Raw genomic sequence first — 13,235 nt, 5'->3', positions numbered from 1 at the left:
GCTTTATGCCCCGCTTTTCCGCAATTGTAGCACAAACCCCATCCGGCCTTGCATGGTACTCCCGGATGGTGACTTCCACACCTAGTACAAGCTTGATCATTCTGAGGTTGCTTCCCAAACTTCTTCCCTTGGAAATTGTTGTTGTTGTTGGGCCTTCTGAAAGAGCTTCCCCTCTTGAAAGACGGACCTCTAGGTGCAAAGCTCTTCCCTCGGTTCTGTGGAAATGATCCTTTGTGACTCCCTTTCTCAGCGGTTGCCCTTTTCACACACTCTTCAGCAACCCTACACTTGTTCACCAATTCGGAGAAAGTCCTAATCTCCATTGGTCCCATTGAACTGAAGATATCACTCCGGAGTCCTCCTTCATACTTAACACACTTCCATTCCTCATATTCCACCGGAGTCCCTTGGCACATACGAGAGAACCTGAACAACTCCTCAAACTTGTCAGTATACTCTGATATGGACATGGTACCCTGCTTCAGCTGTAACAATTCAAGTTCCTTACCCGTCCTAGCAGAAGTCGGAAAGTACTTCTTATAGAACTCCTCTTGGAAGACATTCCAGGTGATATAATCATCACCCTGCTGCAGAAGACGTCGGATACCTTGCCACCAATGCGACGCTTCACCGACAAGCATATAGGTAGCAAACTCGACACGCTGTCCTTCAGGCACCACTTGCGCTTGCAGCGCTCGCTCTATAGCCTGAAACCATGTATCAGCCTCAGTCGGACTAGTAGTTCCCTTGAACTTAGCCGGATTAACCTTCAAAAAGTTTGCCAGTGTCATTGGGCCCTGAACTCCACCTCCATCATTACCATGGTTGTTCATCTGTTGACCAAGAGCCTCAGCAGTGGCTTGCATAGCAGCAGCCATGTTCTCCAACGCAGTCATAAAGTTCACCGGGTCATTAGGGTTATTCTCTGGTGCACGAGCATTCGTACGACCTCTCGCACTACCTCTACCGCGTCCACGAGGCGCCATCTGGTTCCTATACATACCAAACAATCGATATTAAGTTGATCAGTCTCAATATCGGAAGTCTAGTACTTCAAAGTCCCAAATGCATGCTCATGAACGTTTATGCCAATTATATCAAGCAGATATACTAACAGCACATAACACACACACAGAGAATGCACAGAAGCATAATCAATCCATCCCTCAGGCTCTACAGGAACGAACTGCTCTGATACCATAATGTAACACCCTACCATACAGAGTCTTATGCTTAAGTCATAATTCAGAGATGGCAAGGTATTACGACCTCTAAAAATAAAAAATTTAGTACGTATAGTAGTATGAATAATTGATTATAACTAGGAGCCTTTGTAGAAAAAGGGGTAAACAAAAATCGCAACCTTAAAGCGCGACACTCCGATCGATAACGTAACGAACAAGGATAACCAACGCGAGATTATATATATACAAAGGAGTGTCAAAAACAGGAATATCAAGACTCAAGATCCGGTTGCGAAGATAACCGGTCCGAGCATAACAATATATACATATGATAAAATAAGGAAAACCCCAAAGGGACACAAATACATAAAACCTATTCTCCAAAATTCTCCCATAAGAGGAGTCATCACTGTTTGTATTATTTAATGGAGATAAAAGTATCTAAGCAAAACATATAAACCAAAACATAGCCCCGAGAACGAAGGATCTTCGCAAATCTAGAAGTCTCCAGCATGCCTCAGCGGGAAACCTCACGTCCTGCATCTGAAAAACCATAAAATCCGCATGGGTGAGAACCAAAGGTCCCCAGCATGGTAACAGCTTCCACATATATAATACATAATAATGGAGGAAAGCCAAAGGCAATCCTAGAACTTCCTCTAGATAATATCGAATCTTATAAACAGACTAAACCATAAAGGGCATCTGACTAAAGATTCTTCAGTCTAACTAATACTTCCCTTTCCAATTCCTTCAAACCTCCCAACCACCAATAGGAGTATAATGTAGCAAACACAGTTATATCAAACAAGGAATATACAAATAGGAGCAGTTAAGGCATTTAGACAATTAGCAAGTAATATGCAGTCAAATAGGCAATCTCAAACAATTCACATAGTATGCATATGATGAATGCCTGTCCCTAGTGGCTGATGATATCATCTGTCGGTTATAAAGCCAACCCGACAAGTCCTGGCAGTTAACCCTTGGACTGTCCCTCTGTCACGCATCCCCAACTCGAGTTATACTCATCATAAACTTGATCATAATCATGATCTATATCCATCACCTTCACTGGTGAATATTTACGGGGGCGAGCTCATCCGGGTCTTTCACAGTGCCCGGTCACACTTATGACATAGGGTCAAAAGAGCTTCGAGTCTCAACCTGGAGCACGTGGTGGCTAGCCACTGCTTCCTCCCAGGGAAACTCTCATCTCCAACAGTGGAAGTGCAACATTCACAATTCATTCAACAGCATATATGCATTTGTACATGGCCATAATCATGGCTCCGCCGTAACACGGCAATAATCTAGCCTTCCGGCTCACGGTTAAATCCATAACCAGCCCATTGGCATCACGGTTAAATCTATAACCAGCCATCTCATTAACAAATACGGCCTTTCGGCCAATGGCATAACAAGCACTTCCACCACCATCCTCCGCATCTCACATAATCATCTTTGATCCTCATTGATCATTCATTTTTCCCTTGCTTCACTCGCAAGTTACCTCATTCACTAGCCCTTTTTTAATAGCTAGGCATGTCATAATGATTTAAGACATAAATGGTGAGATTGGAGGCTTAGAAGTATGAGATTTGGCTTTGAAAACTCAAAAATCAACTTTGGGATGAAAACAGGGCCACGCGTACGCGCACTCCACGCGCACGCGTGGATGGCCTCAAAAACTTCATCGACGCGCAAGCGTCATGCACGCTAACGCGTGGATTAAAAGTTTGCCAATCGACGCGCTCGCGTCAACCACGCGTACGCGTGGGTGTCCTCGTGCCCCAGGCACAACACTAGCACAGTTCTGGCATAACTTTCTGGAAAATGGTTGGGCATTCGATGCAGCACAATCGGCGCGCCCGCGCACATTACGCGCACGCGTGGATGGCGCTTTCTGGAAGATCGGCGCGTACGTGCCAGGTACGCCCACGCGCAAGGGGTCATTCTGCTAAAAATTTTCTAAGTTAAAAGCTGCAGAATTCACAGATTTAGACCCCAATCTTCCAACGGACATAACTTCCTCATTTTAAATCGTTTTTCACCCGTTCTTCGAACGGCATGGACATCCTGGATCCAATTTCCTTTCTAAACAGATTTGACACAAAACAGAGATCCGAAGTCCAAGTTATGTCCCGCCAAAGTATGCCCAAAAACCATATTTTTCATAAAAACCACAAAGTGCCATTTTCAAAACAAGCCATTTCCAACTCTTTTCAAAATCAATCAAAATATGCCAATTTCATCCCTTTTCTTTGAAATCAATCAAAATATATCAAATTCAACATCAAGCCTCCTCAACTCACACATTGACACACTACCACAATCTACAAAATCGCTACCTCATCATTTTAACCCACTTCACCCAAGTGGCTCAAACTCAAACACATTGACATATCATATACTCTTCCTCATACCCATTCTCAACAACACCAATTCCAATAAATCATCATTGTACACAATCAACATCATACTCACCATCAACATGGTTCATCCCACAATTCAACCATAACCAATCATCAAGCATATATCACAACATGCATATTTCTCATACATCATACCATCAAGGCATCATTAATCATCATCACATATATGACCACATCATATATATCAACAATTCAACAACATCAACAATTCAATACCTATCTTAGGGCCTCTAGCCTAAGTATTTCCTACCACATTACATATTAGATACGGGAAACCGAACCCATACCTTAGCCGATTTTCCCAAGCTCACCCGGAGCACTTCCAAACCACTTATCCACAAGCTCTCAAGGCCTCAATACCTCCAAGAACAGATTTTTCACACAAAACCCTCTTCCAAGCTTTCCAAAATCACCAATCAAGCTCCAATATCCACACATACACAACCTAAGCCACAACCATCATACCCATACACAACATCTCAAAACCCAAACATCATAAAACAACAAAATTACACTAGGGTTGAGAATCTTACCACACCCAAGGTCCAAGGATACAAGATTAACCTTCTCCTTCAAGAGAGTTGGGTCCTACAACATCAAAGAACCCAAAATCTCAACATTTCACCCATGAAACTCAAAAATAAGGGTTGGAATTTCGAACAGCAACTTGTGGCTTACCTCAAGATTGATTGTATGGGTTTTGTAGAGCTCTCCGCGGTGAACGCGTGGCCGTAAATGGAGCGGCAATCGGAGCTCTAGATCAAAAGTTATGATGGTTTGAAGATCAACCAAGGGAGAGAACTTGAGAGTGTTCTTCCTCCCTTTCTCTCTAATTTCAGCTTGTGTGTGTAACAAATGAGGAGAGAGAGTGCTGAAAACTAGGGTTTTGGTCAAGTTATGTTGGGCCAAGGGCCCACTTTAGGTCCTATTGGCCCGGTTTGGCCCGTTCGGTCCAATCTTGGTCCGAATTCTATAAAATTGGTACCGAAATTCTCGTCTCAATCTCCTCTATCACATTTAGCCATAAAAATCACATTTTGGGCTTTCTAGAATAAATTCTCATTTATGGGTTAATTAGCCATTAATTAACCGGGTTTTACATATCCTAGTTATCCTTATCAATGGTGATGAGAATTATACTTTTGCTCCCACTAAGTCAACCTCTAACTATGAAGGTCAGTCAAGTGGACAAATTAATTCAACACCTAAAGTCCTAGTCAACTCCTTAAGGAAAGACTAGAATTATAGGAATCTAAATTAATCAGCAAGAATAATAATTATCAATCACGATGAGTTTGACAACTCAAGAGTCACCAATTAATCAACTAAAGCCAATAGTAAATAATCTAAATTATAAATAAGGAAAAGCAATCATAAGTTTGAAATACCTCAATGTGTATTAATTAAGAAAATCATAACATGAATGATCCATAAGCCAATTTGGCAACATATATAATTAACGAATAAGAGAAGTCAAAATAAAGGAATATTGAACCTGATATGAAGATGAGATAATCCTAAGGTTAAGAGAAACTCTAAGTCCTAAATCCTAATCCTAAGAGAGAGGAAAGAACCTCTCTCTCTTTCTCTAAAAACTACATCTAAATCCTAAATCTATGTATGAATGTATGTTGTATCATTTATTCTGTCTCCACCCTCATGAATGGATGGATTCTTCCATTTATAACTCTTTAATCTGTGTTCTCTAGGCTTGGATCTGGGCCAAAAGGGCCAGAAGTCGCTGGGGCCGACTTCTGCAAGTTCTGCAGATCGCGCACGTCACGCGTCCGCGTGGGTCACGCGGTCGCGTCATCTGGAGTTTTGCTCTTCCACGCGGTTGCGTCAGTCATGCGTCTGCGTTAGTTGCATTTTCGTAGGTCACGCATTCGCATCATTTATGCGCTCGCATCGATTCTCTTTTGCGCTAAGCACGCGTTCGCGTCGTCCATACGGACGCATCGATGTCAGTTTCTCCAAAACTCCAATTTGTGCTTTCCTTCCATTTTTGTATGTTTCCTTCCCATCCTTTAAGTCATTCCTGCCCTATAAAACCTGAAAGTACTCAACACACAAATCACGGCATCTAATGGTAATAAAGGATAATTAAATTTGATTATTTTAAAGCATAAGAAACATAATTTCTCATATGTCATATCATAAGGAAGAAATTGCAAAACCATGCAAATTCATATGAATAAGTAGGTGAAGAGTTGATAAAATCATTCAATTTAAGCACAAGATTTATCATGAAATAGTGGTTTATCAGCGCCCAGCTGGCCCCGCCCCATTTCCTGAAGTAAATGCGGCAAATTACCCAAGAAGAGGTAAATGGCAAGGTTTTAATAACAAGAAAAATTATGGAAGGAAAAGGAATTATATTCAAAAGAGAGGATCTCACCAGAAGTGGGATAAAGAAAGAAATATCGGGCAGAATAAATCAACAGAGGAGAAGTGTTTCCGTTGTAGTGGAAATGGCCATTGGTCACGTACCTGTCGTACCCCAAGGCACCTAGTCGATCTTTACCAGGCATCTTTGGAAAAGGACGACAAGGGAAAATAATCGAATTTCATTTCAAATGATGCTGAAAATTCCACCACTCATTATGATGTATCTGATTTCTTTGAGGATCCTGAAGGAAATATTGGTCATTTGATCAATGATAGAATAGTTTAATGTGTGAGATTGTTAAGTATTCATGTAAATAAATAATGTAAAGAATTTATTGTTAAGTTTTATTTTCTAAGTTTCAAATATGATGTATATAAATAATGAAATATTAATGTTTATGAATTTTGAAATCATTAAATATGTCATGTTTTAAAATAAAATTTTAGTATATGACATTATTTTTATGTGCAGTATTTCTTAGAAAAATAATTCCGATCAAATATTTAATTTAAATTGTGCATACTACTCATTTTATTATTATTTGTCTTTGAAGAGAATGACAAGGATATATAATGAAGATGTATGCCTTGCAGATAGTGCAAGTTCGCACACTATTCTCAAAAGTGATATATATTTTTCCCATCTTATGCCAAAAGAAGAATGTGTTAATACTATTATTGGTTCAAGTAATGTGATTGAAGGCTCCGGAAGAGCTATAATTTTGTTTCCTGGAGGAACAAAATTCATAATAAATAATGCACTGTTGTCTACCAAGTCTCGAAGAAACTTGTTGAGCTTTAAAGATATTCACCGAAATGGATATCATATTGAGACTATGAATGAGGGAAGTCATGAGTACTTATGTATCACAACTCATGATTCAAATAAAAAAGTTATATTAGAAAAGTTGTCATCACTTTCATCTGGGTTATATTATACCAAGATTAGTGCAATTGAATCACATGCCACTGTAAACCAGAAGTTTACTAGTCCAAATGAATTCATAACTTGGCATGACCGATTGGGTCATTCGGAAACAACTATGATGAGGAGAATTATTGAAAACTCCCATGGACATTCACTAAAGAACCAAAAGATTCTTAAAACTAGTGAATTTTGTTGTGCTGCATGTTCTCAGAGAAAGTTAATTTTAAGGCCATCACCAGTAAAGGTTGGATTTGAGTCCCCTGAATTGCTAGAAAGGATTCAAGGTGATATATGTGGACCTATTCATCCATCATGTGGATCTTTTAGATATTTTATGGTCTTGATAGACACATCTTCGAGATGGTCACATGTGTGCTTACTGTCCTCTCACAACCTAGCATTTATTAGATTACTGGCTCAAATTACTCGATTAAAAGCACAATTTCCAGAAAATCCAATCAAAGCAATTCGTCTTGATAATGCTGGTGAATTTACTTCCCAAGCTTTTGATGCTTATTATATGGCTAATGGAATAAGTGTTGAACATCCAGTAGCTTATGTTCACACACAAAATGGGTTTGCAGAATCACTTATTAAACGCCTCCAATTAATTGCTATACCCTTGCTTATGAGAACAAATCTCCCAACTTCGGTTTGGGGCATGCTATTTTACATGCCGCAGCACTTATTCATTTGAGGCCAACGAGTTACCATCAGTTCTTTCCTATGCAATTAGCGTTTGGCCAGCAGCCAAATGTTTCCCATTTAAGAATATTTGGGTGTGCGATATATGTTCCCATTGCACCACCTAATCACACTAAAATGGGACCCTAAAGAAAATTGGGGATATATGTTGAATATGATTCTCCCTCTATAGTGAAGTATCTTGAAATACAAACTGGAGATGTATTTAAAGCCCGGTTTGTGGATTGTCATTTTGATGAATCAAAATTTCCAACATTAGGGGGAGAGAATAAGCTTGCTGAAAAGGAACTTAATTAGAATGCATCATCCTTGATGCATTTAGATCCTCGATCAGGGCAATGTGAACTAGAAGTTCAAAAGATTATACATCTACAAAGAATAGCAAATGAATTGCCTGATGTATTTTTTGATACAAAGAGGATAACCAAGTTGTATATACCAGCGAAAAATACCTCAATTCAAATTGATGTCCCAGTTGGACAAATTGCCACCGAAGCAAATACACGCCAGAAGCGTGGCAGGCCTGTCGGTTCCAAAGACAAAAATCCTCGAAAAAAAAGAGGTAAATACGATTCCTGTTGAAAAAGACATAGTAGAGACACCTGCAGTTGTCCAAAATTATTATATAATTTTAACGCCAGAAGACGTTCAGGTACCTGAAAATTGTGAAAATGACGAGATCTCGATAATTATGTCTTTACAGGAGAGAAATGGGACCGAAATAAGACAATTGTCAATGAGATATTTGCATATAATGTGGCATTAAATATCATGCATGAAAGTAAGGATCTTGAGCCAAGATCAGTCGAAGAATGTCGACAAAGAAATGATTGGCCAAAATGGGAAGCAGCCATAAAGGCTGAATTAGACTCACTTGCAAAACGCGAAGTGTTTGGACTTGTAGTCCATACACCTGAAGATGTAAAACCTGTTGGATACCGATGGGTATTTGTGAGAAAACAAAATGAGAAAAATGAAGTTGTGCACTACAAAGCCCGACTTGTAGCACAAGGTTTTTCACAAAGACCTGGTATAGATTATGAAGAAACGTATTCTCCTGTAGTGGATGCGATAACATTGCGTTATTTAGTCAGTTTATCTGCATATCATAAACTACAAATGCATTTAATGGATGTGGTAACAGCCTATTTATATGGCTCATTAGATCGGGATATCTATATGAAAGTCCCTAAAGGACTAAAAATATCTAAACCATCCAATGAATATTCGCAAGGGTTATACTCAGTCAAATTGCAAAGATCTTTATATGGTCTAAAGCAATATGGATGAATGTGGTATAATCGTCTTACTGAGTATCTGGCCAAAAACGGATTCAAGAATGATGATATATGCCCATGTGTTTTCATAAAGAAATATGTATATGGGTTCATTATAATTGCTATGTACATTGATGATTTAAATATCATTGGGACTCCTGAAGAGATTCCAACAATTATAAAAACTCTAAAGAAGAGTTTGAGATGAAAGATCTTGGAAAGACTAAATTTTGTCTCGGCCTGCAGATCGAGCATACAAAAAATAGGATCTTTATTCATCAAGCGACATATACAGAAAAGATCTTGAAGAGATTTTATATGGATAAGTCACATCCATTAAGTACCCCAATGATCGTAAGATCTTTGGATGTGGAGAATGATCAATTCTGTCCTAAGGAAGAAAATGAAGATATCCTTGGTCCTGAAGTACTATATCTTAGTGCCATTGGAGCGCTAATGTATCTTGCTAATAATACACGACCCGATATATCATTTGCTGTGAACTTACTAGCAAGTTATAGTTCCTCTCCAACCAGAAGACATTGGAGCAGAATCAAGCAAATCTTTCGATATTTTCATAGAACGGTTGATATGGGATTATTTTATCCCTATGGATCCAAGTCACAATTAGTTGGCTATGCAGATATCGGATACTTGTCTGATCCACACAAAGGAAAATCTCAAATAGGATACTTGTTCACATATGGTGGTACAGCTATATCATGGAGGTCCACAAAACAGACGATAGCAGCAACCTCATCTAATCATGCTGAAATACTAGCGATACATGAAGCAAGTCGCGAGTGTTTTTGTCTCAGGAGTTTGATCCAATATATCATGTCATCATGTGGACTGATTGATCATAAGATAACTCTAACTGTCCTGTTTGAAGACAATACAGCATGCATTGCTCAAGTTAAGGGTGGATACATCAAAGGTGATAGGACAAAACATATTTCTCCCAAATTCTTCTTCACTTATAATCTTCAAAATCAAGGGACAATTGATGTCCAACAGATCCGCTCAAGTGACAATCTGGCATATTTATTTACAAAATCACTCCCAAAATCCTCCTTTGAAAGATTGGTACATAAGATTGGGATGCGCCGATTTCAAGACATTAAATGATGTCGACAAGAGGGGGAGACTGTACTCTTTTTTCCTTGGTCAGGTTTTTTTCCCATTGGGTTTTTCTTGACAAGGTTTTTAATGAGGCAGTTCCTATCACAAAGGATTTTGTACTCTTTTTTCTCCACTAAGGTTTTTTTTCCCACTGGATTTTTCTTTAGTAAGGTTTTAATAAGGCATAATCCTAAATGGGTATCCAAGGGAAAGTTTTGTGATAAGAATGGGACGTGGATGCCCATTCCTATGTGGAGCTTACTTTTTCAAGGAAGGATAATCTTAAATGTATGTTAAAATTAGACTCTCCCATACATGTAGGGCTGGTAATGGGTAGGGTAGGGTAGGGTTTGGACCCTACCCTAACCCTACTCGCGGGTTGAAAATTTTATTAAAACTCTACCCTACCCTACCCGCGGGTTGAGAATCTCTCAACCCTAACCCTACCCACACCCTAAAATTCTAAACCCTACCCTACCCTACACTACCCGCAGAAATATCAAATTTTTTCAAAGTAAATATAAAATTCAATTATTTCGAATTTTATACGTATTAATAACATAAAAAATAAAAAACTAATGCTTTAAATTACTTAATTAACTAACTAGTTTTGTGGTTGCTCACTTATTATAAGTCATTACATAAGAGAGGTTGTGGGTTCAACTCTCACTTCCTTCACTATATAAAGAAATTTTTATAAAATATGTGTTATATATGAGGTGCGGATAGGGTAGGGTAGAGTACACCCTAAACCCGTACCCTACCCTACCCGCTGCGGGTAGGGTAGCCTACCCTACCCGAACGGCTTGGACCGGATTGGGTACCCGTGGGTAGGGTATAAATTGCCAACCCTACATACATGTATAAATAGAGGTCTATTGCCTCCGAGAGAAACATAAACAAAAAATAATAATCTTTTTCTTTACGGAGCAATATTTCTCTCACTCTAATATACATATCTCTCTCTTTATAAATATATACATATCTTACAACATATAATATTAATAAATTATTATAGTAAAATAAAAGCATATTTATTATTCTATTTTATATTTATTTCTCTTCCTTATTTATTTATTTCACAATATTTAATATAAAAGTTGTAGAGTTTGAGTTTTTTTTCTAACAATTCTAAGTTTGCTCCATTCTAATCACTATAACTCTTTGTGAGTCTTTTCCTTAAATGATGCCCTTTATTTTAAACTGAAAACTCAAACAAAATTTGTTAGGACACTAGTTAGATATCAAACCAATTATGCTCAAATTAAAAGCAAAATCAATTTAACTTGTTAATTATCAAAATTGAAAGAGAGAATTCAAAACCAACTGAAATTGCATGAAAAGTTAGAAAAATTAATTAAAATTCAAGTGACCGTATATATTTTTTAGTCAATAAATTGAGTTCTATCAACTCCTTTACACTTAAACTATTACATGTCCTCATGTAATAATATCCAAAAGATATGAAAAATTAAGGAGAAAAGTTATACCTAAACCATCCATATCCTTATACAATTTAAAAACTTAGTTTTAGAATTTTGACAATACTCAAAACTTAAATATATATAATTGAGAAATATTTAATACTACATATAATTTAAAACTAATTGAATTGTTATTGGTCAACATGGGAGTTACTGAAAAATTAGTGTATCACTTTCAAATATATAAGTTAAAACTTTCTTCCTATTCATCTATGGAAAATACTTTTCTTAATTGGTCTTTCTCTTAAGATTTACCATATAAAACTCTTTACATGCATATATAGTCATGAAGACTTTTAACAAGGTTGAAACGTGGCCAAGGTGAGGGTGTGGCCAAGGTCATATATACTTTCTCTTATGTGTGTCTAAGTCTAAACTTAACTAACTCACAATCACAATTTATCCTATTCTAAATCATATGGTTTAACAATTGTTTAAATTTTTTTTCCTTCTTTTTTCTTTCTTTAGAAGAATGTTTAAGAGGTTTAAGAGTTTTATGTATATAAAATATTACATAAAATAAAATTTATAAAATTTATTATGTGAATACTTGTTAAGATTAAAATAATGATCATTATTAAATCGATAATAAAAATTTCAGTTACAAAAAAAAAAAAAATGAATGATAACTAAAACTTAGTTATAATTCATCATGGACAATTAAACCGAATTATAATAATTTTAAATAACGGATGAGTTACTTATAATGATTATTTATATTACTACTTTTTTTAAAATAAGCTTGTGCATGCCACCGACTAATAATGATTATTTACTAATTTGATATTTGATAATGTCTCTTTCAAATACATAACCATGTTCAAATTAACCGTTTCAATAATATATTATTAAAAATAAAAAAAATTATATATATGTTATTTTTTATTGGTTATGTAATTATATATATATTCTCATTTTAGTCTCTAAAATTTTTAATATTAATCAAAATAATCTCTAATTTTTGAAAATGACCAAACCATTTTTTGAATTCACAAATCGTAAATCTCCTTCGTCCTTAATTCAAATGTTGTTAACACAATATTGACATAAAGAGTTAAAGCGTGACATACATCTCCAATAGGAAGATAACATGACTATTATTTGAGTATGATTAAATAGGTGTCTCAAATTAATTACTTCGACTCATTTTAGTCTCTCTACCAGTATAAAATCAATTAACCAAAATGAGTTTAAATAATCAATTTAGAACATCTATTTAATTATACTAAAATCTTAGTCACACCATCTTACTGTTACAGATACCATGTTGACAATACAATATTAGCACTGTGTTAACATCAATTGAATTATAGATAGAAGAGATTTACAATTTGTAAATTCAGAGATCAATTTGGTCATTTCCAAAAATTAAGAACTGTTTTGATAAATGCTAAAAATTTCACGGATCAAACTCAGCATTAGCTCGTTTATATTTAAAATTGCAAGTTTAATAATAGCCCACAATGCATGGGATAAAATTAAAATTTATCATTTATCATTTTTTGAATTAAATTAATATATTTAATATATTAATTACATAAATAATAACTTCTTAGCATATCTTCTATAAATATTGGAAAAGTATAGGTAACCAACAATATTTTTGAATAATGTGTGAACAATGTGAATTAATAGGGTTAAAAGAGTAAATAATTTATATAATTTACACGAAACTAATTGATGACTTCACTCCTCTATATTATACACTCCTA

The sequence above is a fragment of the Arachis hypogaea genome, chromosome 6, assembly GCF_003086295.3.
Source record: "Arachis hypogaea cultivar Tifrunner chromosome 6, arahy.Tifrunner.gnm2.J5K5, whole genome shotgun sequence".
NCBI classification, from domain to species: Eukaryota; Viridiplantae; Streptophyta; class Magnoliopsida; order Fabales; family Fabaceae; genus Arachis; species Arachis hypogaea.
Note: the sequence above shows the minus strand (reverse complement) of the source record.